The sequence below is a fragment of the Phoenix dactylifera genome, chromosome 4 (genome assembly GCF_051530095.1).
Source record: "Phoenix dactylifera cultivar Ajwa chromosome 4, Ajwa_hap1_PhDact_Kaust_v1.1, whole genome shotgun sequence".
Taxonomy (NCBI): Eukaryota; Viridiplantae; Streptophyta; class Magnoliopsida; order Arecales; family Arecaceae; genus Phoenix; species Phoenix dactylifera.
Genome location: NC_143193.1, coordinates 37,377,836 through 37,398,189, shown reverse-complemented (window position 1 = coordinate 37,398,189; position 20,354 = coordinate 37,377,836). Strand labels below are relative to the sequence as shown.

The following is a 20,354-nucleotide window of genomic DNA, read 5'->3' as shown; positions in this document are numbered from 1 at the left end:
TCATAAAAGGGAGTTTCGAAGGGCATGTCATGGGTGCGATCATACCAGCACTAATGCACCGGATCCCATCAGAACTCCGCAGTTAAGCGTGCTTGGGCGAGAGTAGTACTAGGATGGGTGACCCCCTGGGAAGTCCTCGTGTTGCACCCCTTTTATTTTTTGCCCGCTTTTTTATTTTTTGATAACATTTATTTTTTATTTTTCGGCTTTTGGCCTTTCCTCTTCGGATAATTTTTTTCCCCCGAAAATAAACTGAGTCCGGAGACTGGCGGTGCCATGCCGCATAGCGGAACAGCGCGTTGAATCCTACGCCAGAACGGCCCCGGCAGCGCGAATGTCTCGGGCCGTCGAGGTCTGCTGCTTTGTCATAAAAGGGAGTTTCGAAGGGCATGTCATGGGTGCGATCATACCAGCACTAATGCACCGGATCCCATCAGAACTCCGCAGTTAAGCGTGCTTGGGCGAGAGTAGTACTAGGATGGGTGACCCCCTGGGAAGTCCTCGTGTTGCACCCCTTTTATTTTTTGCCCGCTTTTTTATTTTTTGATAACATTTATTTTTTATTTTTCGGCTTTTGGCTTTTCCTCTTCGGATAATTTTTTTCCCCCGAAAATAAACTGAGTCCGGAGACTGGCGGTGCCATGCCGCATAGCGGGACAGCGCGTTGAATCCTACGCCAGAACGGCCCCGGCAGCGCGAATGTCTCGGGCCGTCGCGGTCTGCTGCTTTGTCATAAAAGGGAGTTTCGAAGGGCATGTCATGGGTGCGATCATACCAGCACTAATGCACCGGATCCCATCATAACTCCGCAGTTAGGCGTGCTTGGGCGAGAGAAGTACTAGGATGGGTGACCCCCTGGGAAGTCCTCGTGTTGCACCCTTTTTATTTTTTGCCCACTTTTTTATTTTTTGATAATATTTATTTTTAATTTTTTGGCTTTTCGCTTTTCCTCTTCGGATAATTTTTTCCCCCCGAAAATAAACTGAGTCCGGAGACTGGCGGTGCCATGCCGCATAGCGGGACAGCGCGTTGAATCCTACGCCAGAACGGCCCCGGCAGCGCGAATGTCTCGGGCCGTCGCGGTCTGCTGCTTTGTCATAAAAGGGAGTTTCGAAGGGCATGTCATGGGTGCGATCATACCAGCACTAATGCACCGGATCCCATCATAACTCCGCAGTTAGGCGTGCTTGGGCGAGAGAAGTACTAGGATGGGTGACCCCCTGGGAAGTCCTCGTGTTGCACCCTTTTTATTTTTTGCCCGCTTTTTTATTTTTTGATAATATTTATTTTTAATTTTTTGGCTTTTGGCTTTTCCTCTTCGGATAATTTTTTCCCCCCGAAAATAAACTGAGTCCGGAGACTGGCGGTGCCATGCCGCATAGCGGAACAGCGCGTTGAATCCTACGCCAGAACGGCCCCGGCAGCGCGAATGTCTCGGGCCGTCGAGGTCTGCTGCTTTGTCATAAAAGGGAGTTTCGAAGGGCATGTCATGGGTGCGATCATACCAGCACTAATGCACCGGATCCCATCAGAACTCCGCAGTTAAGCGTGCTTGGGCGAGAGTAGTACTAGGATGGGTGACCCCCTGGGAAGTCCTCGTGTTGCACCCTTTTTATTTTTTGCCCGCTTTTTTATTTTTTGATAATATTTATTTTTAATTTTTTGGCTTTTGGCTTTTCCTCTTCGGATAATTTTTTCCCCCCGAAAATAAACTGAGTCCGGAGACTGGCGGTGCCATGCCGCATAGCGGAACAGCGTGTTGAATCCTACGCCAGAACGGCCCCGGCAGCGCGAATGTCTCGGGCCGTCGAGGTCTGCTGCTTTGTCATAAAAGGGAGTTTCGAAGGGCATGTCATGGGTGCGATCATACCAGCACTAATGCACCGGATCCCATCAGAACTCCGCAGTTAAGCGTGCTTGGGCGAGAGTAGTACTAGGATGGGTGACCCCCTGGGAAGTCCTCGTGTTGCACCCTTTTTATTTTTTGCCCGCTTTTTTATTTTTCGATAATATTTATTTTTAATTTTTTGGCTTTTGGCTTTTCCTCTTCGGATAATTTTTTCCCCCCGAAAATAAACTGAGTCCGGAGACTGGCGGTGCCATGCCGCATAGCGGAACAGCGCGTTGAATCCTACGCCAGAACGGCCCCGGCAGCGCGAATGTCTCGGGCCGTCGAGGTCTGCTGCTTTGTCATAAAAGGGAGTTTCGAAGGGCATGTCATGGGTGCGATCATACCAGCACTAATGCACCGGATCCCATCAGAACTCCGCAGTTAAGCGTGCTTGGGCGAGAGTAGTACTAGGATGGGTGACCCCCTGGGAAGTCCTCGTGTTGCACCCCTTTTATTTTTTGCCCGCTTTTTTATTTTTTGATAACATTTATTTTTTATTTTTCGGCTTTTGGCTTTTCCTCTTCGGATAATTTTTTTCCCCCGAAAATAAACTGAGTCCGGAGACTGGCGGTGCCATGCCGCATAGCGGAACAGCGCGTTGAATCCTACGCCAGAACGGCCCCGGCGGCGCGAATGTCTCGGGCCGTCGAGGTCTGCTGCTTTGTCATAAAAGGGAGTTTCGAAGGGCATGTCATGGGTGCGATCATACCAGCACTAATGCACCGGATCCCATCAGAACTCCGCAGTTAAGCGTGCTTGGGCGAGAGTAGTACTAGGATGGGTGACCCCCTGGGAAGTCCTCGTGTTGCACCCCTTTTATTTTTTGCCCGCTTTTTTATTTTTTGATAACATTTATTTTTTATTTTTCGGCTTTTGGCTTTTCCTCTTCGGATAATTTTTTTCCCCCGAAAATAAACTGAGTCCGGAAACTGGCGGTGCCATGCCGCATAGCGGGACAGCGCGTTGAATCCTACGCCAGAACGGCCCCGGCAGCGCGAATGTCTCGGGCCGTCGCGGTCTGCTGCTTTGTCATAAAAGGGAGTTTCGAAGGGCATGTCATGGGTGCGATCATACCAGCACTAATGCACCGGATCCCATCATAACTCCGCAGTTAGGCGTGCTTGGGCGAGAGAAGTACTAGGATGGGTGACCCCCTGGGAAGTCCTCGTGTTGCACCCTTTTTATTTTTTGCCCGCTTTTTTATTTTTTGATAATATTTATTTTTAATTTTTTGGCTTTTGGCTTTTCCTCTTCGGATAATTTTTTTCCCCCGAAAATAAACTGAGTCCGGAGACTCGCGGTGCCATGCCGCATAGCGGAACAGCGCGTTGAATCCTACGCCAGAACGGCCCCGGCAGCGCGAATGTCTCGGGCCGTCGCGGTCTGCTGCTTTGTCATAAAAGGGAGTTTCGAAGGGCATGTCATGGGTGCGATCATACCAGCACTAATGCACCGGATCCCATCATAACTCCGCAGTTAGGCGTGCTTGGGCGAGAGAAGTACTAGGATGGGTGACCCCCTGGGAAGTCCTCGTGTTGCACCCTTTTTATTTTTTGCCCGCTTTTTTATTTTTTGATAATATTTATTTTTAATTTTTTGGCTTTTGGCTTTTCCTCTTCGGATAATTTTTTCCCCCCGAAAATAAACTGAGTCCGGAGACTGGCGGTGCCATGCCGCATAGCGGAACAGCGCGTTGAATCCTACGCCAGAACGGCCCCGGCAGCGCGAATGTCTCGGGCCGTCGAGGTCTGCTGCTTTGTCATAAAAGGGAGTTTCGAAGGGCATGTCATGGGTGCGATCATACCAGCACTAATGCACCGGATCCCATCAGAACTCCGCAGTTAAGCGTGCTTGGGCGAGAGTAGTACTAGGATGGGTGACCCCCTGGGAAGTCCTCGTGTTGCACCCCTTTTATTTTTTGCCCGCTTTTTTATTTTTTGATAACATTTATTTTTTATTTTTCGGCTTTTGGCTTTTCCTCTTCGGATAATTTTTTTCCCCCGAAAATAAACTGAGTCCGGAGACTGGCGGTGCCATGCCGCATAGCGGAACAGCGCGTTGAATCCTACGCCAGAACGGCCCCGGCAGCGCGAATGTCTCGGGCCGTCGAGGTCTGCTGCTTTGTCATAAAAGGGAGTTTCGAAGGGCATGTCATGGGTGCGATCATACCAGCACTAATGCACCGGATCCCATCAGAACTCCGCAGTTAAGCGTGCTTGGGCGAGAGTAGTACTAGGATGGGTGACCCCCTGGGAAGTCCTCGTGTTGCACCCCTTTTATTTTTTGCCCGCTTTTTTATTTTTTGATAACATTTATTTTTTATTTTTCGGCTTTTGGCTTTTCCTCTTCGGATAATTTTTTTCCCCCGAAAATAAACTGAGTCCGGAGACTGGCGGTGCCATGCCGCATAGCGGGACAGCGCGTTGAATCCTACGCCAGAACGGCCCCGGCAGCGCGAATGTCTCGGGCCGTCGCGGTCTGCTGCTTTGTCATAAAAGGGAGTTTCGAAGGGCATGTCATGGGTGCGATCATACCAGCACTAATGCACCGGATCCCATCATAACTCCGCAGTTAGGCGTGCTTGGGCGAGAGAAGTACTAGGATGGGTGACCCCCTGGGAAGTCCTCGTGTTGCACCCTTTTTATTTTTTGCCCGCTTTTTTATTTTTTGATAATATTTATTTTTAATTTTTTGGCTTTTGGCTTTTCCTCTTCGGATAATTTTTTTCCCCCGAAAATAAACTGAGTCCGGAGACTCGCGGTGCCATGCCGCATAGCGGAACAGCGCGTTGAATCCTACGCCAGAACGGCCCCGGCAGCGCGAATGTCTCGGGCCGTCGCGGTCTGCTGCTTTGTCATAAAAGGGAGTTTCGAAGGGCATGTCATGGGTGCGATCATACCAGCACTAATGCACCGGATCCCATCATAACTCCGCAGTTAGGCGTGCTTGGGCGAGAGAAGTACTAGGATGGGTGACCCCCTGGGAAGTCCTCGTGTTGCACCCTTTTTATTTTTTGCCCGCTTTTTTATTTTTTGATAATATTTATTTTTAATTTTTTGGCTTTTGGCTTTTCCTCTTCGGATAATTTTTTCCCCCCGAAAATAAACTGAGTCCGGAGACTGGCGGTGCCATGCCACATAGCGGAACAGCGCGTTGAATCCTACGCCAGAACGGCCCCGGCAGCGCGAATGTCTCGGGCCGTCGAGGTCTGCTGCTTTGTCATAAAAGGGAGTTTCGAAGGGCATGTCATGGGTGCGATCATACCAGCACTAATGCACCGGATCCCATCAGAACTCCGCAGTTAAGCGTGCTTGGGCGAGAGTAGTACTAGGATGGGTGACCCCCTGGGAAGTCCTCGTGTTGCACCCCTTTTATTTTTTGCCCGCTTTTTTATTTTTTGATAACATTTATTTTTTATTTTTCGGCTTTTGGCTTTTCCTCTTCGGATAATTTTTTTCCCCCGAAAATAAACTGAGTCCGGAGACTGGCGGTGCCATGCCGCATAGCGGAACAGCGCGTTGAATCCTACGCCAGAACGGCCCCGGCAGCGCGAATGTCTCGGGCCGTCGAGGTCTGCTGCTTTGTCATAAAAGGGAGTTTCGAAGGGCATGTCATGGGTGCGATCATACCAGCACTAATGCACCGGATCCCATCAGAACTCCGCAGTTAAGCGTGCTTGGGCGAGAGTAGTACTAGGATGGGTGACCCCCTGGGAAGTCCTCGTGTTGCACCCCTTTTATTTTTTGCCCGCTTTTTTATTTTTTGATAACATTTATTTTTTATTTTTCGGCTTTTGGCTTTTCCTCTTCGGATAATTTTTTTCCCCCGAAAATAAACTGAGTCCGGAGACTGGCGGTGCCATGCCGCATAGCGGGACAGCGCGTTGAATCCTACGCCAGAACGGCCCCGGCAGCGCGAATGTCTCGGGCCGTCGCGGTCTGCTGCTTTGTCATAAAAGGGAGTTTCGAAGGGCATGTCATGGGTGCGATCATACCAGCACTAATGCACCGGATCCCATCATAACTCCGCAGTTAGGCGTGCTTGGGCGAGAGAAGTACTAGGATGGGTGACCCCCTGGGAAGTCCTCGTGTTGCACCCTTTTTATTTTTTGCCCGCTTTTTTATTTTTTGATAATATTTATTTTTAATTTTTTGGCTTTTGGCTTTTCCTCTTCGGATAATTTTTTTCCCCCGAAAATAAACTGAGTCCGGAGACTCGCGGTGCCATGCCGCATAGCGGAACAGCGCGTTGAATCCTACGCCAGAACGGCCCCGGCAGCGCGAATGTCTCGGGCCGTCGCGGTCTGCTGCTTTGTCATAAAAGGGAGTTTCGAAGGGCATGTCATGGGTGCGATCATACCAGCACTAATGCACCGGATCCCATCATAACTCCGCAGTTAGGCGTGCTTGGGCGAGAGAAGTACTAGGATGGGTGACCCCCTGGGAAGTCCTCGTGTTGCACCCCTTTTATTTTTTGCCCGCTTTTTTATTTTTTGATAACATTTAATTTTAATTTTTTGGCTTTTGGCTTTTCCTCTTCGGATAATTTTTTTCCCCCGAAAATAAACTGAGTCCGGAGACTGGCGGTGCCATGCCGCATAGCGGAACAGCGTGTTGAATCCTACGCCAGAACGGCCCCGGCAGCGCGAATGTCTCGGGCCGTCGAGGTCTGCTGCTTTGTCATAAAAGGGAGTTTCGAAGGGCATGTCATGGGTGCGATCATACCAGCACTAATGCACCGGATCCCATCAGAACTCCGCAGTTAAGCGTGCTTGGGCGAGAGTAGTACTAGGATGGGTGACCCCCTGGGAAGTCCTCGTGTTGCACCCTTTTTATTTTTTGCCCGCTTTTTTATTTTTTGATAATATTTATTTTTAATTTTTTGGCTTTTGGCTTTTCCTCTTCGGATAATTTTTTCCCCCCGAAAATAAACTGAGTCCGGAGACTGGCGGTGCCATGCCGCATAGCGGAACAGCGCGTTGAATCCTACGCCAGAACGGCCCCGGCAGCGCGAATGTCTCGGGCCGTCGAGGTCTGCTGCTTTGTCATAAAAGGGAGTTTCGAAGGGCATGTCATGGGTGCGATCATACCAGCACTAATGCACCGGATCCCATCAGAACTCCGCAGTTAAGCGTGCTTGGGCGAGAGTAGTACTAGGATGGGTGACCCCCTGGGAAGTCCTCGTGTTGCACCCCTTTTATTTTTTGCCCGCTTTTTTATTTTTTGATAACATTTATTTTTTATTTTTCGGCTTTTGGCTTTTCCTCTTCGGATAATTTTTTTCCCCCGAAAATAAACTGAGTCCGGAGACTGGCGGTGCCATGCCGCATAGCGGAACAGCGCGTTGAATCCTACGCCAGAACGGCCCCGGCAGCGCGAATGTCTCGGGCCGTCGAGGTCTGCTGCTTTGTCATAAAAGGGAGTTTCGAAGGGCATGTCATGGGTGCGATCATACCAGCACTAATGCACCGGATCCCATCAGAACTCCGCAGTTAAGCGTGCTTGGGCGAGAGTAGTACTAGGATGGGTGACCCCCTGGGAAGTCCTCGTGTTGCACCCCTTTTATTTTTTGCCCGCTTTTTTATTTTTTGATAACATTTATTTTTTATTTTTCGGCTTTTGGCTTTTCCTCTTCGGATAATTTTTTTCCCCCGAAAATAAACTGAGTCCGGAGACTGGCGGTGCCATGCCGCATAGCGGGACAGCGCGTTGAATCCTACGCCAGAACGGCCCCGGCAGCGCGAATGTCTCGGGCCGTCGCGGTCTGCTGCTTTGTCATAAAAGGGAGTTTCGAAGGGCATGTCATGGGTGCGATCATACCAGCACTAATGCACCGGATCCCATCATAACTCCGCAGTTAGGCGTGCTTGGGCGAGAGAAGTACTAGGATGGGTGACCCCCTGGGAAGTCCTCGTGTTGCACCCTTTTTATTTTTTGCCCGCTTTTTTATTTTTTGATAATATTTATTTTTAATTTTTTGGCTTTTGGCTTTTCCTCTTCGGATAATTTTTTCCCCCCGAAAATAAACTGAGTCCGGAGACTGGCGGTGCCATGCCGCATAGCGGAACAGCGCGTTGAATCCTACGCCAGAACGGCCCCGGCAGCGCGAATGTCTCGGGCCGTCGAGGTCTGCTGCTTTGTCATAAAAGGGAGTTTCGAAGGGCATGTCATGGGTGCGATCATACCAGCACTAATGCACCGGATCCCATCAGAACTCCGCAGTTAAGCGTGCTTGGGCGAGAGTAGTACTAGGATGGGTGACCCCCTGGGAAGTCCTCGTGTTGCACCCTTTTTATTTTTTGCCCGCTTTTTTATTTTTTGATAATATTTATTTTTAATTTTTTGGCTTTTGGCTTTTCCTCTTCGGATAATTTTTTCCCCCCGAAAATAAACTGAGTCCGGAGACTGGCGGTGCCATGCCGCATAGCGGAACAGCGTGTTGAATCCTACGCCAGAACGGCCCCGGCAGCGCGAATGTCTCGGGCCGTCGAGGTCTGCTGCTTTGTCATAAAAGGGAGTTTCGAAGGGCATGTCATGGGTGCGATCATACCAGCACTAATGCACCGGATCCCATCAGAACTCCGCAGTTAAGCGTGCTTGGGCGAGAGTAGTACTAGGATGGGTGACCCCCTGGGAAGTCCTCGTGTTGCACCCTTTTTATTTTTTGCCCGCTTTTTTATTTTTTGATAATATTTATTTTTAATTTTTTGGCTTTTGGCTTTTCCTCTTCGGATAATTTTTTCCCCCCGAAAATAAACTGAGTCCGGAGACTGGCGGTGCCATGCCGCATAGCGGAACAGCGCGTTGAATCCTACGCCAGAACGGCCCCGGCAGCGCGAATGTCTCGGGCCGTCGAGGTCTGCTGCTTTGTCATAAAAGGGAGTTTCGAAGGGCATGTCATGGGTGCGATCATACCAGCACTAATGCACCGGATCCCATCAGAACTCCGCAGTTAAGCGTGCTTGGGCGAGAGTAGTACTAGGATGGGTGACCCCCTGGGAAGTCCTCGTGTTGCACCCCTTTTATTTTTTGCCCGCTTTTTTATTTTTTGATAACATTTATTTTTTATTTTTCGGCTTTTGGCTTTTCCTCTTCGGATAATTTTTTTCCCCCGAAAATAAACTGAGTCCGGAGACTGGCGGTGCCATGCCGCATAGCGGAACAGCGCGTTGAATCCTACGCCAGAACGGCCCCGGCGGCGCGAATGTCTCGGGCCGTCGAGGTCTGCTGCTTTGTCATAAAAGGGAGTTTCGAAGGGCATGTCATGGGTGCGATCATACCAGCACTAATGCACCGGATCCCATCAGAACTCCGCAGTTAAGCGTGCTTGGGCGAGAGTAGTACTAGGATGGGTGACCCCCTGGGAAGTCCTCGTGTTGCACCCCTTTTATTTTTTGCCCGCTTTTTTATTTTTTGATAACATTTAATTTTAATTTTTCGGCTTTTGGCTTTTCCTCTTCGGATAATTTTTTCCCCCCGAAAATAAACTGAGTCCGGAGACTGGCGGTGCCATGCCGCATAGCGGAACAGCGCGTTGAATCCTACGCCAGAACGGCCCCGGCGGCGCGAATGTCTCGGGCCGTCGAGGTCTGCTGCTTTGTCATAAAAGGGAGTTTCGAAGGGCATGTCATGGGTGCGATCATACCAGCACTAATGCACCGGATCCCATCAGAACTCCGCAGTTAAGCGTGCTTGGGCGAGAGTAGTACTAGGATGGGTGACCCCCTGGGAAGTCCTCGTGTTGCACCCCTTTTATTTTTTGCCCGCTTTTTTATTTTTTGATAACATTTAATTTTAATTTTTTGGCTTTTGGCTTTTCCTCTTCGGATAATTTTTTCCCCCCGAAAATAAACTGAGTCCGGAGACTGGCGGTGCCATGCCGCATAGCGGAACAGCGCGTTGAATCCTACGCCAGAACGGCCCCGGCAGCGCGAATGTCTCGGGCCGTCGAGGTCTGCTGCTTTGTCATAAAAGGGAGTTTCGAAGGGCATGTCATGGGTGCGATCATACCAGCACTAATGCACCGGATCCCATCAGAACTCCGCAGTTAAGCGTGCTTGGGCGAGAGTAGTACTAGGATGGGTGACCCCCTGGGAAGTCCTCGTGTTGCACCCTTTTTATTTTTTGCCCGCTTTTTTATTTTTTGATAATATTTATTTTTAATTTTTTGGCTTTTGGCTTTTCCTCTTCGGATAATTTTTTCCCCCCGAAAATAAACTGAGTCCGGAGACTGGCGGTGCCATGCCGCATAGCGGAACAGCGCGTTGAATCCTACGCCAGAACGGCCCCGGCAGCGCGAATGTCTCGGGCCGTCGAGGTCTGCTGCTTTGTCATAAAAGGGAGTTTCGAAGGGCATGTCATGGGTGCGATCATACCAGCACTAATGCACCGGATCCCATCAGAACTCCGCAGTTAAGCGTGCTTGGGCGAGAGTAGTACTAGGATGGGTGACCCCCTGGGAAGTCCTCGTGTTGCACCCCTTTTATTTTTTGCCCGCTTTTTTATTTTTTGATAACATTTATTTTTTATTTTTCGGCTTTTGGCTTTTCCTCTTCGGATAATTTTTTTCCCCCGAAAATAAACTGAGTCCGGAGACTGGCGGTGCCATGCCGCATAGCGGAACAGCGCGTTGAATCCTACGCCAGAACGGCCCCGGCGGCGCGAATGTCTCGGGCCGTCGAGGTCTGCTGCTTTGTCATAAAAGGGAGTTTCGAAGGGCATGTCATGGGTGCGATCATACCAGCACTAATGCACCGGATCCCATCAGAACTCCGCAGTTAAGCGTGCTTGGGCGAGAGTAGTACTAGGATGGGTGACCCCCTGGGAAGTCCTCGTGTTGCACCCCTTTTATTTTTTGCCCGCTTTTTTATTTTTTGATAACATTTAATTTTAATTTTTCGGCTTTTGGCTTTTCCTCTTCGGATAATTTTTTCCCCCCGAAAATAAACTGAGTCCGGAGACTGGCGGTGCCATGCCGCATAGCGGAACAGCGCGTTGAATCCTACGCCAGAACGGCCCCGGCGGCGCGAATGTCTCGGGCCGTCGAGGTCTGCTGCTTTGTCATAAAAGGGAGTTTCGAAGGGCATGTCATGGGTGCGATCATACCAGCACTAATGCACCGGATCCCATCAGAACTCCGCAGTTAAGCGTGCTTGGGCGAGAGTAGTACTAGGATGGGTGACCCCCTGGGAAGTCCTCGTGTTGCACCCCTTTTATTTTTTGCCCGCTTTTTTATTTTTTGATAACATTTAATTTTAATTTTTTGGCTTTTGGCTTTTCCTCTTCGGATAATTTTTTCCCCCCGAAAATAAACTGAGTCCGGAGACTGGCGGTGCCATGCCGCATAGCGGAACAGCGCGTTGAATCCTACGCCAGAACGGCCCCGGCAGCGCGAATGTCTCGGGCCGTCGAGGTCTGCTGCTTTGTCATAAAAGGGAGTTTCGAAGGGCATGTCATGGGTGCGATCATACCAGCACTAATGCACCGGATCCCATCAGAACTCCGCAGTTAAGCGTGCTTGGGCGAGAGTAGTACTAGGATGGGTGACCCCCTGGGAAGTCCTCGTGTTGCACCCCTTTTATTTTTTGCCCGCTTTTTTATTTTTTGATAACATTTATTTTTTATTTTTCGGCTTTTGGCTTTTCCTCTTCGGATAATTTTTTTCCCCCGAAAATAAACTGAGTCCGGAGACTGGCGGTGCCATGCCGCATAGCGGAACAGCGCGTTGAATCCTACGCCAGAACGGCCCCGGCAGCGCGAATGTCTCGGGCCGTCGAGGTCTGCTGCTTTGTCATAAAAGGGAGTTTCGAAGGGCATGTCATGGGTGCGATCATACCAGCACTAATGCACCGGATCCCATCAGAACTCCGCAGTTAAGCGTGCTTGGGCGAGAGTAGTACTAGGATGGGTGACCCCCTGGGAAGTCCTCGTGTTGCACCCCTTTTATTTTTTGCCCGCTTTTTTATTTTTTGATAACATTTATTTTTTATTTTTCGGCTTTTGGCTTTTCCTCTTCGGATAATTTTTTTCCCCCGAAAATAAACTGAGTCCGGAGACTGGCGGTGCCATGCCGCATAGCGGGACAGCGCGTTGAATCCTACGCCAGAACGGCCCCGGCAGCGCGAATGTCTCGGGCCGTCGCGGTCTGCTGCTTTGTCATAAAAGGGAGTTTCGAAGGGCATGTCATGGGTGCGATCATACCAGCACTAATGCACCGGATCCCATCATAACTCCGCAGTTAGGCGTGCTTGGGCGAGAGAAGTACTAGGATGGGTGACCCCCTGGGAAGTCCTCGTGTTGCACCCTTTTTATTTTTTGCCCGCTTTTTTATTTTTTGATAATATTTATTTTTAATTTTTTGGCTTTTGGCTTTTCCTCTTCGGATAATTTTTTCCCCCCGAAAATAAACTGAGTCCGGAGACTGGCGGTGCCATGCCGCATAGCGGAACAGCGCGTTGAATCCTACGCCAGAACGGCCCCGGCAGCGCGAATGTCTCGGGCCGTCGAGGTCTGCTGCTTTGTCATAAAAGGGAGTTTCGAAGGGCATGTCATGGGTGCGATCATACCAGCACTAATGCACCGGATCCCATCAGAACTCCGCAGTTAAGCGTGCTTGGGCGAGAGTAGTACTAGGATGGGTGACCCCCTGGGAAGTCCTCGTGTTGCACCCTTTTTATTTTTTGCCCGCTTTTTTATTTTTGATAATATTTATTTTTAATTTTTTGGCTTTTGGCTTTTCCTCTTCGGATAATTTTTTCCCCCCGAAAATAAACTGAGTCCGGAGACTGGCGGTGCCATGCCGCATAGCGGAACAGCGTGTTGAATCCTACGCCAGAACGGCCCCGGCAGCGCGAATGTCTCGGGCCGTCGAGGTCTGCTGCTTTGTCATAAAAGGGAGTTTCGAAGGGCATGTCATGGGTGCGATCATACCAGCACTAATGCACCGGATCCCATCAGAACTCCGCAGTTAAGCGTGCTTGGGCGAGAGTAGTACTAGGATGGGTGACCCCCTGGGAAGTCCTCGTGTTGCACCCTTTTTATTTTTTGCCCGCTTTTTTATTTTTTGATAATATTTATTTTTAATTTTTTGGCTTTTGGCTTTTCCTCTTCGGATAATTTTTTCCCCCCGAAAATAAACTGAGTCCGGAGACTGGCGGTGCCATGCCGCATAGCGGAACAGCGCGTTGAATCCTACGCCAGAACGGCCCCGGCAGCGCGAATGTCTCGGGCCGTCGAGGTCTGCTGCTTTGTCATAAAAGGGAGTTTCGAAGGGCATGTCATGGGTGCGATCATACCAGCACTAATGCACCGGATCCCATCAGAACTCCGCAGTTAAGCGTGCTTGGGCGAGAGTAGTACTAGGATGGGTGACCCCCTGGGAAGTCCTCGTGTTGCACCCCTTTTATTTTTTGCCCGCTTTTTTATTTTTTGATAACATTTATTTTTTATTTTTCGGCTTTTGGCTTTTCCTCTTCGGATAATTTTTTTCCCCCGAAAATAAACTGAGTCCGGAGACTGGCGGTGCCATGCCGCATAGCGGAACAGCGCGTTGAATCCTACGCCAGAACGGCCCCGGCGGCGCGAATGTCTCGGGCCGTCGAGGTCTGCTGCTTTGTCATAAAAGGGAGTTTCGAAGGGCATGTCATGGGTGCGATCATACCAGCACTAATGCACCGGATCCCATCAGAACTCCGCAGTTAAGCGTGCTTGGGCGAGAGTAGTACTAGGATGGGTGACCCCCTGGGAAGTCCTCGTGTTGCACCCCTTTTATTTTTTGCCCGCTTTTTTATTTTTTGATAACATTTAATTTTAATTTTTCGGCTTTTGGCTTTTCCTCTTCGGATAATTTTTTTCCCCCGAAAATAAACTGAGTCCGGAGACTGGCGGTGCCATGCCGCATAGCGGGAATAGCGCGTTGAATCCTACGCCAGAACGGCCCCGGCGGCGCGAATGTCTCGGGCCGTCGAGGTCTGCTGCTTTGTCATAAAAGGGAGTTTCGATGGGCATGTCATGGGTGCGATCATACCAGCACTAATGCACCGGATCCCATCAGAACTCCGCAGTTAAGCGTGCTTGGGCGAGAGTAGTACTAGGATGGGTGACCCCCTGGGAAGTCCTCGTGTTGCACCCCTTTTATTTTTTGCCCGCTTTTTTATTTTTTGATAATATTTAATTTTAATTTTTCGGCTTTTGGCTTTTCCTCTTCGGATAATTTTTTTCCCCCGAAAATAAACTGAGTCCGGAGACTCGCGGTGCCATGCCGCATAGCGGAACAGCGCGTTGAATCCTACGCCAGAACGGCCCCGGCAGCGCGAATGTCTCGGGCCGTCGCGGTCTGCTGCTTTGTCATAAAAGGGAGTTTCGAAGGGCATGTCATGGGTGCGATCATACCAGCACTAATGCACCGGATCCCATCATAACTCCGCAGTTAGGCGTGCTTGGGCGAGAGAAGTACTAGGATGGGTGACCCCCTGGGAAGTCCTCGTGTTGCACCCTTTTTATTTTTTGCCCGCTTTTTTATTTTTTGATAATATTTATTTTTAATTTTTTGGCTTTTGGCTTTTCCTCTTCGGATAATTTTTTCCCCCCGAAAATAAACTGAGTCCGGAGACTGGCGGTGCCATGCCGCATAGCGGAACAGCGCGTTGAATCCTACGCCAGAACGGCCCCGGCAGCGCGAATGTCTCGGGCCGTCGAGGTCTGCTGCTTTGTCATAAAAGGGAGTTTCGAAGGGCATGTCATGGGTGCGATCATACCAGCACTAATGCACCGGATCCCATCAGAACTCCGCAGTTAAGCGTGCTTGGGCGAGAGTAGTACTAGGATGGGTGACCCCCTGGGAAGTCCTCGTGTTGCACCCCTTTTATTTTTTGCCCGCTTTTTTATTTTTTGATAACATTTATTTTTTATTTTTCGGCTTTTGGCTTTTCCTCTTCGGATAATTTTTTTCCCCCGAAAATAAACTGAGTCCGGAGACTGGCGGTGCCATGCCGCATAGCGGGAATAGCGCGTTGAATCCTACGCCAGAACGGCCCCGGCGGCGCGAATGTCTCGGGCCGTCGAGGTCTGCTGCTTTGTCATAAAAGGGAGTTTCGATGGGCATGTCATGGGTGCGATCATACCAGCACTAATGCACCGGATCCCATCAGAACTCCGCAGTTAAGTGTGCTTGGGCGAGAGTAGTACTAGGATGGGTGACCCCCTGGGAAGTCCTCGTGTTGCACCCCTTTTATTTTTTGCCCGCTTTTTTATTTTTTGATAATATTTAATTTTAATTTTTCGGCTTTTGGCTTTTCCTCTTCGGATAATTTTTTTCCCCCGAAAATAAACTGAGTCCGGAGACTCGCGGTGCCATGCCGCATAGCGGAACAGCGCGTTGAATCCTACGCCAGAACGGCCCCGGCAGCGCGAATGTCTCGGGCCGTCGCGGTCTGCTGCTTTGTCATAAAAGGGAGTTTCGAAGGGCATGTCATGGGTGCGATCATACCAGCACTAATGCACCGGATCCCATCAGAACTCCGCAGTTAAGCGTGCTTGGGCGAGAGTAGTACTAGGATGGGTGACCCCCTGGGAAGTCCTCGTGTTGCACCCCTTTTATTTTTTGCCCGCTTTTTTATTTTTTGATAATATTTATTTTTAATTTTTCGGCTTTTGGCTTTTCCTCTTCGGATAATTTTTTTCCCCCGAAAATAAACTGAGTCCGGAGACTCGCGGTGCCATGCCGCATAGCGGAACAGCGCGTTGAATCCTACGCCAGAACGGCCCCGGCAGCGCGAATGTCTCGGGCCGTCGCGGTCTGCTGCTTTGTCATAAAAGGGAGTTTCGAAGGGCATGTCATGGGTGCGATCATACCAGCACTAATGCACCGGATCCCATCATAACTCCGCAGTTAGGCGTGCTTGGGCGAGAGAAGTACTAGGATGGGTGACCCCCTAGGAAGTCCTCGTGTTGCACCCTTTTTATTTTTTGCCCGCTTTTTTATTTTTTGATAATATTTATTTTTAATTTTTTGGCTTTTGGCTTTTCCTCTTCGGATAATTTTTTCCCCCCGAAAATAAACTGAGTCCGGAGACTGGCGGTGCCATGCCGCATAGCGGAACAGCGCGTTGAATCCTACGCCAGAACGGCCCCGGCAGCGCGAATGTCTCGGACCGTCGAGGTCTGCTGCTTTGTCATAAAAGGGAGTTTCGAAGGGCATGTCATGGGTGCGATCATACCAGCACTAATGCACCGGATCCCATCAGAACTCCGCAGTTAAGCGTGCTTGGGCGAGAGTAGTACTAGGATGGGTGACCCCCTGGGAAGTCCTCGTGTTGCACCCCTTTTATTTTTTGCCCGCTTTTTTATTTTTTGATAACATTTATTTTTTATTTTTCGGCTTTTGGCTTTTCCTCTTCGGATAATTTTTTTCCCCCGAAAATAAACTGAGTCCGGAGACTGGCGGTGCCATGCCGCATAGCGGGAATAGCGCGTTGAATCCTACGCCAGAACGGCCCCGGCGGCGCGAATGTCTCGGGCCGTCGAGGTCTGCTGCTTTGTCATAAAAGGGAGTTTCGATGGGCATGTCATGGGTGCGATCATACCAGCACTAATGCACCGGATCCCATCAGAACTCCGCAGTTAAGCGTGCTTGGGCGAGAGTAGTACTAGGATGGGTGACCCCCTGGGAAGTCCTCGTGTTGCACCCCTTTTATTTTTTGCCCGCTTTTTTATTTTTTGATAATATTTAATTTTAATTTTTCGGCTTTTGGCTTTTCCTCTTCGGATAATTTTTTTCCCCCGAAAATAAACTGAGTCCGGAGACTCGCGGTGCCATGCCGCATAGCGGAACAGCGCGTTGAATCCTACGCCAGAACGGCCCCGGCAGCGCGAATGTCTCGGGCCGTCGCGGTCTGCTGCTTTGTCATAAAAGGGAGTTTCGAAGGGCATGTCATGGGTGCGATCATACCAGCACTAATGCACCGGATCCCATCATAACTCCGCAGTTAGGCGTGCTTGGGCGAGAGAAGTACTAGGATGGGTGACACCCTGGGAAGTCCTCGTGTTGCACCCTTTTTATTTTTTGCCCGCTTTTTTATTTTTTGATAATATTTATTTTTAATTTTTTGGCTTTTGGCTTTTCCTCTTCGGATAATTTTTTCCCCCCGAAAATAAACTGAGTCCGGAGACTGGCGGTGCCATGCCGCATAGCGGAACAGCGCGTTGAATCCTACGCCAGAACGACCCCGGCAGCGCGAATGTCTCGGGCCGTCGAGGTCTGCTGCTTTGTCATAAAAGGGAGTTTCGAAGGGCATGTCATGGGTGCGATCATACCAGCACTAATGCACCGGATCCCATCAGAACTCCGCAGTTAAGCGTGCTTGGGCGAGAGTAGTACTAGGATGGGTGACCCCCTGGGAAGTCCTCGTGTTGCACCCCTTTTATTTTTTGCCCGCTTTTTTATTTTTTGATAACATTTATTTTTTATTTTTCGGCTTTTGGCTTTTCCTCTTCGGATAATTTTTTTCCCCCGAAAATAAACTGAGTCCGGAGACTGGCGGTGCCATGCCGCATAGCGGGAATAGCGCGTTGAATCCTACGCCAGAACGGCCCCGGCGGCGCGAATGTCTCGGGCCGTCGAGGTCTGCTGCTTTGTCATAAAAGGGAGTTTCGATGGGCATGTCATGGGTGCGATCATACCAGCACTAATGCACCGGATCCCATCAGAACTCCGCAGTTAAGCGTGCTTGGGCGAGAGTAGTACTAGGATGGGTGACCCCCTGGGAAGTCCTCGTGTTGCACCCCTTTTATTTTTTGCCCGCTTTTTTATTTTTTGATAATATTTAATTTTAATTTTTCGGCTTTTGGCTTTTCCTCTTCGGATAATTTTTTTCCCCCGAAAATAAACTGAGTCCGGAGACTCGCGGTGCCATGCCGCATAGCGGAACAGCGCGTTGAATCCTACGCCAGAACGGCCCCGGCAGCGCGAATGTCTCGGGCCGTCGCGGTCTGCTGCTTTGTCATAAAAGGGAGTTTCGAAGGGCATGTCATGGGTGCGATCATACCAGCACTAATGCACCGGATCCCATCAGAACTCCGCAGTTAAGCGTGCTTGGGCGAGAGTAGTACTAGGATGGGTGACCCCCTGGGAAGTCCTCGTGTTGCACCCCTTTTATTTTTTGCCCGCTTTTTTATTTTTTGATAATATTTATTTTTAATTTTTCGGCTTTTGGCTTTTCCTCTTCGGATAATTTTTTTCCCCCGAAAATAAACTGAGTCCGGAGACTCGCGGTGCCATGCCGCATAGCGGAACAGCGCGTTGAATCCTACGCCAGAACGGCCCCGGCAGCGCGAATGTCTCGGGCCGTCGCGGTCTGCTGCTTTGTCATAAAAGGGAGTTTCGAAGGGCATGTCATGGGTGCGATCATACCAGCACTAATGCACCGGATCCCATCATAACTCCGCAGTTAGGCGTGCTTGGGCGAGAGAAGTACTAGGATGGGTGACCCCCTAGGAAGTCCTCGTGTTGCACCCTTTTTATTTTTTGCCCGCCTTTTTATTTTTTGATAATATTTATTTTTAATTTTTTGGCTTTTGGCTTTTCCTCTTCGGATAATTTTTTCCCCCCGAAAATAAACTGAGTCCGGAGACTGGCGGTGCCATGCCGCATAGCGGAACAGCGCGTTGAATCCTACGCCAGAACGGCCCCGGCAGCGCGAATGTCTCGGGCCGTCGAGGTCTGCTGCTTTGTCATAAAAGGGAGTTTCGAAGGGCATGTCATGGGTGCGATCATACCAGCACTAATGCACCGGATCCCATCAGAACTCCGCAGTTAAGCGTGCTTGGGCGAGAGTAGTACTAGGATGGGTGACCCCCTGGGAAGTCCTCGTGTTGCACCCCTTTTATTTTTTGCCCGCTTTTTTATTTTTTGATAACATTTATTTTTTATTTTTCGGCTTTTGGCTTTTCCTCTTCGGATAATTTTTTTCCCCCGAAAATAAACTGAGTCCGGAGACTGGCGGTGCCATGCCGCATAGCGGGAATAGCGCGTTGAATCCTACGCCAGAACGGCCCCGGCGGCGCGAATGTCTCGGGCCGTCGAGGTCTGCTGCTTTGTCATAAAAGGGAGTTTCGATGGGCATGTCATGGGTGCGATCATACCAGCACTAATGCACCGGATCCCATCAGAACTCCGCAGTTAAGCGTGCTTGGGCGAGAGTAGTACTAGGATGGGTGACCCCCTGGGAAGTCCTCGTGTTGCACCCCTTTTATTTTTTGCCCGCTTTTTTATTTTTTGATAATATTTAATTTTAATTTTTCGGCTTTTGGCTTTTCCTCTTCGGATAATTTTTTTCCCCCGAAAATAAACTGAGTCCGGAGACTCGCGGTGCCATGCCGCATAGCGGAACAGCGCGTTGAATCCTACGCCAGAACGGCCCCGGCAGCGCGAATGTCTCGGGCCGTCGCGGTCTGCTGCTTTGTCATAAAAGGGAGTTTCGAAGGGCATGTCATGGGTGCGATCATACCAGCACTAATGCACCGGATCCCATCATAACTCCGCAGTTAGGCGTGCTTGGGCGAGAGAAGTACTAGGATGGGTGACCCCCTGGGAAGTCCTCGTGTTGCACCCTTTTTATTTTTTGCCCGCTTTTTTATTTTTTGATAATATTTATTTTTAATTTTTTGGCTTTTGGCTTTTCCTCTTCGGATAATTTTTTCCCCCCGAAAATAAACTGAGTCCGGAGACTGGCGGTGCCATGCCGCATAGCGGAACAGCGCGTTGAATCCTACGCCAGAACGACCCCGGCAGCGCGAATGTCTCGGGCCGTCGAGGTCTGCTGCTTTGTCATAAAAGGGAGTTTCGAAGGGCATGTCATGGGTGCGATCATACCAGCACTAATGCACCGGATCCCATCAGAACTCCGCAGTTAAGCGTGCTTGGGCGAGAGTAGTACTAGGATGGGTGACCCCCTGGGAAGTCCTCGTGTTGCACCCCTTTTATTTTTTGCCCGCTTTTTTATTTTTTGATAACATTTATTTTTTATTTTTCGGCTTTTGGCTTTTCCTCTTCGGATAATTTTTTTCCCCCGAAAATAAACTGAGTCCGGAGACTGGCGGTGCCATGCCGCATAGCGGGAATAGCGCGTTGAATCCTACGCCAGAACGGCCCCGGCGGCGCGAATGTCTCGGGCCGTCGAGGTCTGCTGCTTTGTCATAAAAGGGAGTTTCGATGGGCATGTCATGGGTGCGATCATACCAGCACTAATGCACCGGATCCCATCAGAACTCCGCAGTTAAGCGTGCTTGGGCGAGAGTAGTACTAGGATGGGTGACCCCCTGGGAAGTCCTCGTGTTGCACCCCTTTTATTTTTTGCCCGCTTTTTTATTTTTTGATAATATTTAATTTTAATTTTTCGGCTTTTGGCTTTTCCTCTTCGGATAATTTTTTTCCCCCGAAAATAAACTGAGTCCGGAGACTCGCGGTG

At 49.9% G+C, this 20,354-nt stretch overlaps 41 non-coding genes and 15 pseudogenes across 41 annotated transcripts; all 56 read left to right on the top strand.

Moving 5' to 3' along the window:
* The first annotated feature begins 31 nt into the window (after positions 1-31).
* On the top strand, positions 32-150 carry LOC149763079 (5S ribosomal RNA). Its single transcript, XR_016410606.1, has one exon. It is a non-coding gene; the product is annotated as a 5S ribosomal RNA (ribosomal RNA).
* Positions 151-396: 246 nt separating this feature from the next.
* On the top strand, positions 397-515 carry LOC149763078 (5S ribosomal RNA). Its single transcript, XR_016410605.1, has one exon. It is a non-coding gene; the product is annotated as a 5S ribosomal RNA (ribosomal RNA).
* A 246-nt stretch (positions 516-761) lies between these two features.
* On the top strand, positions 762-880 carry LOC149763077 (5S ribosomal RNA; annotated as a pseudogene).
* Positions 881-1,126: 246 nt separating this feature from the next.
* Positions 1,127-1,245, top strand: LOC149763076 (5S ribosomal RNA; annotated as a pseudogene).
* Positions 1,246-1,491: 246 nt separating this feature from the next.
* LOC149763075 (5S ribosomal RNA) lies at positions 1,492-1,610 on the top strand. Its single transcript, XR_016412224.1, has one exon. It is a non-coding gene; the product is annotated as a 5S ribosomal RNA (ribosomal RNA).
* A 246-nt stretch (positions 1,611-1,856) lies between these two features.
* On the top strand, positions 1,857-1,975 carry LOC149763074 (5S ribosomal RNA). Its single transcript, XR_016412223.1, has one exon. It is a non-coding gene; the product is annotated as a 5S ribosomal RNA (ribosomal RNA).
* Positions 1,976-2,221: 246 nt separating this feature from the next.
* Positions 2,222-2,340, top strand: LOC149763073 (5S ribosomal RNA). Its single transcript, XR_016410604.1, has one exon. It is a non-coding gene; the product is annotated as a 5S ribosomal RNA (ribosomal RNA).
* A 246-nt stretch (positions 2,341-2,586) lies between these two features.
* On the top strand, positions 2,587-2,705 carry LOC149763072 (5S ribosomal RNA). The gene has a single exon (XR_016410603.1). It is a non-coding gene; the product is annotated as a 5S ribosomal RNA (ribosomal RNA).
* A 246-nt stretch (positions 2,706-2,951) lies between these two features.
* LOC149763071 (5S ribosomal RNA) lies at positions 2,952-3,070 on the top strand (annotated as a pseudogene).
* A 246-nt stretch (positions 3,071-3,316) lies between these two features.
* Positions 3,317-3,435, top strand: LOC149763070 (5S ribosomal RNA; annotated as a pseudogene).
* A 246-nt stretch (positions 3,436-3,681) lies between these two features.
* On the top strand, positions 3,682-3,800 carry LOC149763069 (5S ribosomal RNA). The gene has a single exon (XR_016410602.1). It is a non-coding gene; the product is annotated as a 5S ribosomal RNA (ribosomal RNA).
* A 246-nt stretch (positions 3,801-4,046) lies between these two features.
* LOC149763068 (5S ribosomal RNA) lies at positions 4,047-4,165 on the top strand. Its single transcript, XR_016410601.1, has one exon. It is a non-coding gene; the product is annotated as a 5S ribosomal RNA (ribosomal RNA).
* A 246-nt stretch (positions 4,166-4,411) lies between these two features.
* Positions 4,412-4,530, top strand: LOC149763067 (5S ribosomal RNA; annotated as a pseudogene).
* Positions 4,531-4,776: 246 nt separating this feature from the next.
* Positions 4,777-4,895, top strand: LOC149763066 (5S ribosomal RNA; annotated as a pseudogene).
* A 246-nt stretch (positions 4,896-5,141) lies between these two features.
* Positions 5,142-5,260, top strand: LOC149763065 (5S ribosomal RNA). Its single transcript, XR_016410600.1, has one exon. It is a non-coding gene; the product is annotated as a 5S ribosomal RNA (ribosomal RNA).
* A 246-nt stretch (positions 5,261-5,506) lies between these two features.
* LOC149763064 (5S ribosomal RNA) lies at positions 5,507-5,625 on the top strand. Its single transcript, XR_016410599.1, has one exon. It is a non-coding gene; the product is annotated as a 5S ribosomal RNA (ribosomal RNA).
* A 246-nt stretch (positions 5,626-5,871) lies between these two features.
* Positions 5,872-5,990, top strand: LOC149763063 (5S ribosomal RNA; annotated as a pseudogene).
* A 246-nt stretch (positions 5,991-6,236) lies between these two features.
* Positions 6,237-6,355, top strand: LOC149763062 (5S ribosomal RNA; annotated as a pseudogene).
* Positions 6,356-6,601: 246 nt separating this feature from the next.
* LOC149763061 (5S ribosomal RNA) lies at positions 6,602-6,720 on the top strand. The gene has a single exon (XR_016412222.1). It is a non-coding gene; the product is annotated as a 5S ribosomal RNA (ribosomal RNA).
* Positions 6,721-6,966: 246 nt separating this feature from the next.
* LOC149763060 (5S ribosomal RNA) lies at positions 6,967-7,085 on the top strand. The gene has a single exon (XR_016410597.1). It is a non-coding gene; the product is annotated as a 5S ribosomal RNA (ribosomal RNA).
* Positions 7,086-7,331: 246 nt separating this feature from the next.
* LOC149763059 (5S ribosomal RNA) lies at positions 7,332-7,450 on the top strand. Its single transcript, XR_016410596.1, has one exon. It is a non-coding gene; the product is annotated as a 5S ribosomal RNA (ribosomal RNA).
* A 246-nt stretch (positions 7,451-7,696) lies between these two features.
* On the top strand, positions 7,697-7,815 carry LOC149763058 (5S ribosomal RNA; annotated as a pseudogene).
* A 246-nt stretch (positions 7,816-8,061) lies between these two features.
* On the top strand, positions 8,062-8,180 carry LOC149763057 (5S ribosomal RNA). Its single transcript, XR_016412221.1, has one exon. It is a non-coding gene; the product is annotated as a 5S ribosomal RNA (ribosomal RNA).
* Positions 8,181-8,426: 246 nt separating this feature from the next.
* On the top strand, positions 8,427-8,545 carry LOC149763056 (5S ribosomal RNA). The gene has a single exon (XR_016412220.1). It is a non-coding gene; the product is annotated as a 5S ribosomal RNA (ribosomal RNA).
* A 246-nt stretch (positions 8,546-8,791) lies between these two features.
* LOC149763055 (5S ribosomal RNA) lies at positions 8,792-8,910 on the top strand. The gene has a single exon (XR_016410595.1). It is a non-coding gene; the product is annotated as a 5S ribosomal RNA (ribosomal RNA).
* A 246-nt stretch (positions 8,911-9,156) lies between these two features.
* On the top strand, positions 9,157-9,275 carry LOC149763054 (5S ribosomal RNA). Its single transcript, XR_016410594.1, has one exon. It is a non-coding gene; the product is annotated as a 5S ribosomal RNA (ribosomal RNA).
* Positions 9,276-9,521: 246 nt separating this feature from the next.
* On the top strand, positions 9,522-9,640 carry LOC149763053 (5S ribosomal RNA). The gene has a single exon (XR_016410593.1). It is a non-coding gene; the product is annotated as a 5S ribosomal RNA (ribosomal RNA).
* A 246-nt stretch (positions 9,641-9,886) lies between these two features.
* Positions 9,887-10,005, top strand: LOC149763052 (5S ribosomal RNA). Its single transcript, XR_016412219.1, has one exon. It is a non-coding gene; the product is annotated as a 5S ribosomal RNA (ribosomal RNA).
* Positions 10,006-10,251: 246 nt separating this feature from the next.
* Positions 10,252-10,370, top strand: LOC149763051 (5S ribosomal RNA). Its single transcript, XR_016410592.1, has one exon. It is a non-coding gene; the product is annotated as a 5S ribosomal RNA (ribosomal RNA).
* A 246-nt stretch (positions 10,371-10,616) lies between these two features.
* LOC149763050 (5S ribosomal RNA) lies at positions 10,617-10,735 on the top strand. The gene has a single exon (XR_016410591.1). It is a non-coding gene; the product is annotated as a 5S ribosomal RNA (ribosomal RNA).
* Positions 10,736-10,981: 246 nt separating this feature from the next.
* On the top strand, positions 10,982-11,100 carry LOC149763049 (5S ribosomal RNA). The gene has a single exon (XR_016410590.1). It is a non-coding gene; the product is annotated as a 5S ribosomal RNA (ribosomal RNA).
* Positions 11,101-11,346: 246 nt separating this feature from the next.
* Positions 11,347-11,465, top strand: LOC149763048 (5S ribosomal RNA). The gene has a single exon (XR_016410589.1). It is a non-coding gene; the product is annotated as a 5S ribosomal RNA (ribosomal RNA).
* Positions 11,466-11,711: 246 nt separating this feature from the next.
* LOC149763047 (5S ribosomal RNA) lies at positions 11,712-11,830 on the top strand. Its single transcript, XR_016410588.1, has one exon. It is a non-coding gene; the product is annotated as a 5S ribosomal RNA (ribosomal RNA).
* Positions 11,831-12,076: 246 nt separating this feature from the next.
* On the top strand, positions 12,077-12,195 carry LOC149763046 (5S ribosomal RNA; annotated as a pseudogene).
* Positions 12,196-12,441: 246 nt separating this feature from the next.
* Positions 12,442-12,560, top strand: LOC149763045 (5S ribosomal RNA). The gene has a single exon (XR_016412218.1). It is a non-coding gene; the product is annotated as a 5S ribosomal RNA (ribosomal RNA).
* A 245-nt stretch (positions 12,561-12,805) lies between these two features.
* On the top strand, positions 12,806-12,924 carry LOC149763044 (5S ribosomal RNA). Its single transcript, XR_016412216.1, has one exon. It is a non-coding gene; the product is annotated as a 5S ribosomal RNA (ribosomal RNA).
* A 246-nt stretch (positions 12,925-13,170) lies between these two features.
* LOC149763043 (5S ribosomal RNA) lies at positions 13,171-13,289 on the top strand. Its single transcript, XR_016410586.1, has one exon. It is a non-coding gene; the product is annotated as a 5S ribosomal RNA (ribosomal RNA).
* A 246-nt stretch (positions 13,290-13,535) lies between these two features.
* LOC149763042 (5S ribosomal RNA) lies at positions 13,536-13,654 on the top strand. Its single transcript, XR_016410585.1, has one exon. It is a non-coding gene; the product is annotated as a 5S ribosomal RNA (ribosomal RNA).
* A 247-nt stretch (positions 13,655-13,901) lies between these two features.
* Positions 13,902-14,020, top strand: LOC149763041 (5S ribosomal RNA). The gene has a single exon (XR_016410584.1). It is a non-coding gene; the product is annotated as a 5S ribosomal RNA (ribosomal RNA).
* A 246-nt stretch (positions 14,021-14,266) lies between these two features.
* LOC149763040 (5S ribosomal RNA) lies at positions 14,267-14,385 on the top strand (annotated as a pseudogene).
* A 246-nt stretch (positions 14,386-14,631) lies between these two features.
* Positions 14,632-14,750, top strand: LOC149763039 (5S ribosomal RNA). Its single transcript, XR_016410583.1, has one exon. It is a non-coding gene; the product is annotated as a 5S ribosomal RNA (ribosomal RNA).
* A 247-nt stretch (positions 14,751-14,997) lies between these two features.
* Positions 14,998-15,116, top strand: LOC149763038 (5S ribosomal RNA). Its single transcript, XR_016400790.1, has one exon. It is a non-coding gene; the product is annotated as a 5S ribosomal RNA (ribosomal RNA).
* A 246-nt stretch (positions 15,117-15,362) lies between these two features.
* LOC149763037 (5S ribosomal RNA) lies at positions 15,363-15,481 on the top strand. Its single transcript, XR_016410582.1, has one exon. It is a non-coding gene; the product is annotated as a 5S ribosomal RNA (ribosomal RNA).
* Positions 15,482-15,727: 246 nt separating this feature from the next.
* On the top strand, positions 15,728-15,846 carry LOC149763036 (5S ribosomal RNA; annotated as a pseudogene).
* Positions 15,847-16,092: 246 nt separating this feature from the next.
* On the top strand, positions 16,093-16,211 carry LOC149763035 (5S ribosomal RNA). Its single transcript, XR_016410580.1, has one exon. It is a non-coding gene; the product is annotated as a 5S ribosomal RNA (ribosomal RNA).
* A 247-nt stretch (positions 16,212-16,458) lies between these two features.
* LOC149763034 (5S ribosomal RNA) lies at positions 16,459-16,577 on the top strand. The gene has a single exon (XR_016410579.1). It is a non-coding gene; the product is annotated as a 5S ribosomal RNA (ribosomal RNA).
* Positions 16,578-16,823: 246 nt separating this feature from the next.
* Positions 16,824-16,942, top strand: LOC149763033 (5S ribosomal RNA; annotated as a pseudogene).
* Positions 16,943-17,188: 246 nt separating this feature from the next.
* Positions 17,189-17,307, top strand: LOC149763032 (5S ribosomal RNA). The gene has a single exon (XR_016410578.1). It is a non-coding gene; the product is annotated as a 5S ribosomal RNA (ribosomal RNA).
* Positions 17,308-17,554: 247 nt separating this feature from the next.
* Positions 17,555-17,673, top strand: LOC149763031 (5S ribosomal RNA). The gene has a single exon (XR_016410577.1). It is a non-coding gene; the product is annotated as a 5S ribosomal RNA (ribosomal RNA).
* A 246-nt stretch (positions 17,674-17,919) lies between these two features.
* LOC149763030 (5S ribosomal RNA) lies at positions 17,920-18,038 on the top strand. Its single transcript, XR_016410576.1, has one exon. It is a non-coding gene; the product is annotated as a 5S ribosomal RNA (ribosomal RNA).
* Positions 18,039-18,284: 246 nt separating this feature from the next.
* On the top strand, positions 18,285-18,403 carry LOC149763029 (5S ribosomal RNA; annotated as a pseudogene).
* A 246-nt stretch (positions 18,404-18,649) lies between these two features.
* On the top strand, positions 18,650-18,768 carry LOC149763028 (5S ribosomal RNA). The gene has a single exon (XR_016410574.1). It is a non-coding gene; the product is annotated as a 5S ribosomal RNA (ribosomal RNA).
* A 247-nt stretch (positions 18,769-19,015) lies between these two features.
* On the top strand, positions 19,016-19,134 carry LOC149763027 (5S ribosomal RNA). The gene has a single exon (XR_016410573.1). It is a non-coding gene; the product is annotated as a 5S ribosomal RNA (ribosomal RNA).
* Positions 19,135-19,380: 246 nt separating this feature from the next.
* On the top strand, positions 19,381-19,499 carry LOC149763026 (5S ribosomal RNA; annotated as a pseudogene).
* Positions 19,500-19,745: 246 nt separating this feature from the next.
* LOC149763025 (5S ribosomal RNA) lies at positions 19,746-19,864 on the top strand. The gene has a single exon (XR_016410572.1). It is a non-coding gene; the product is annotated as a 5S ribosomal RNA (ribosomal RNA).
* Positions 19,865-20,111: 247 nt separating this feature from the next.
* On the top strand, positions 20,112-20,230 carry LOC149763024 (5S ribosomal RNA). The gene has a single exon (XR_016410571.1). It is a non-coding gene; the product is annotated as a 5S ribosomal RNA (ribosomal RNA).
* The last annotated feature ends 124 nt before the right edge of the window (positions 20,231-20,354 follow it).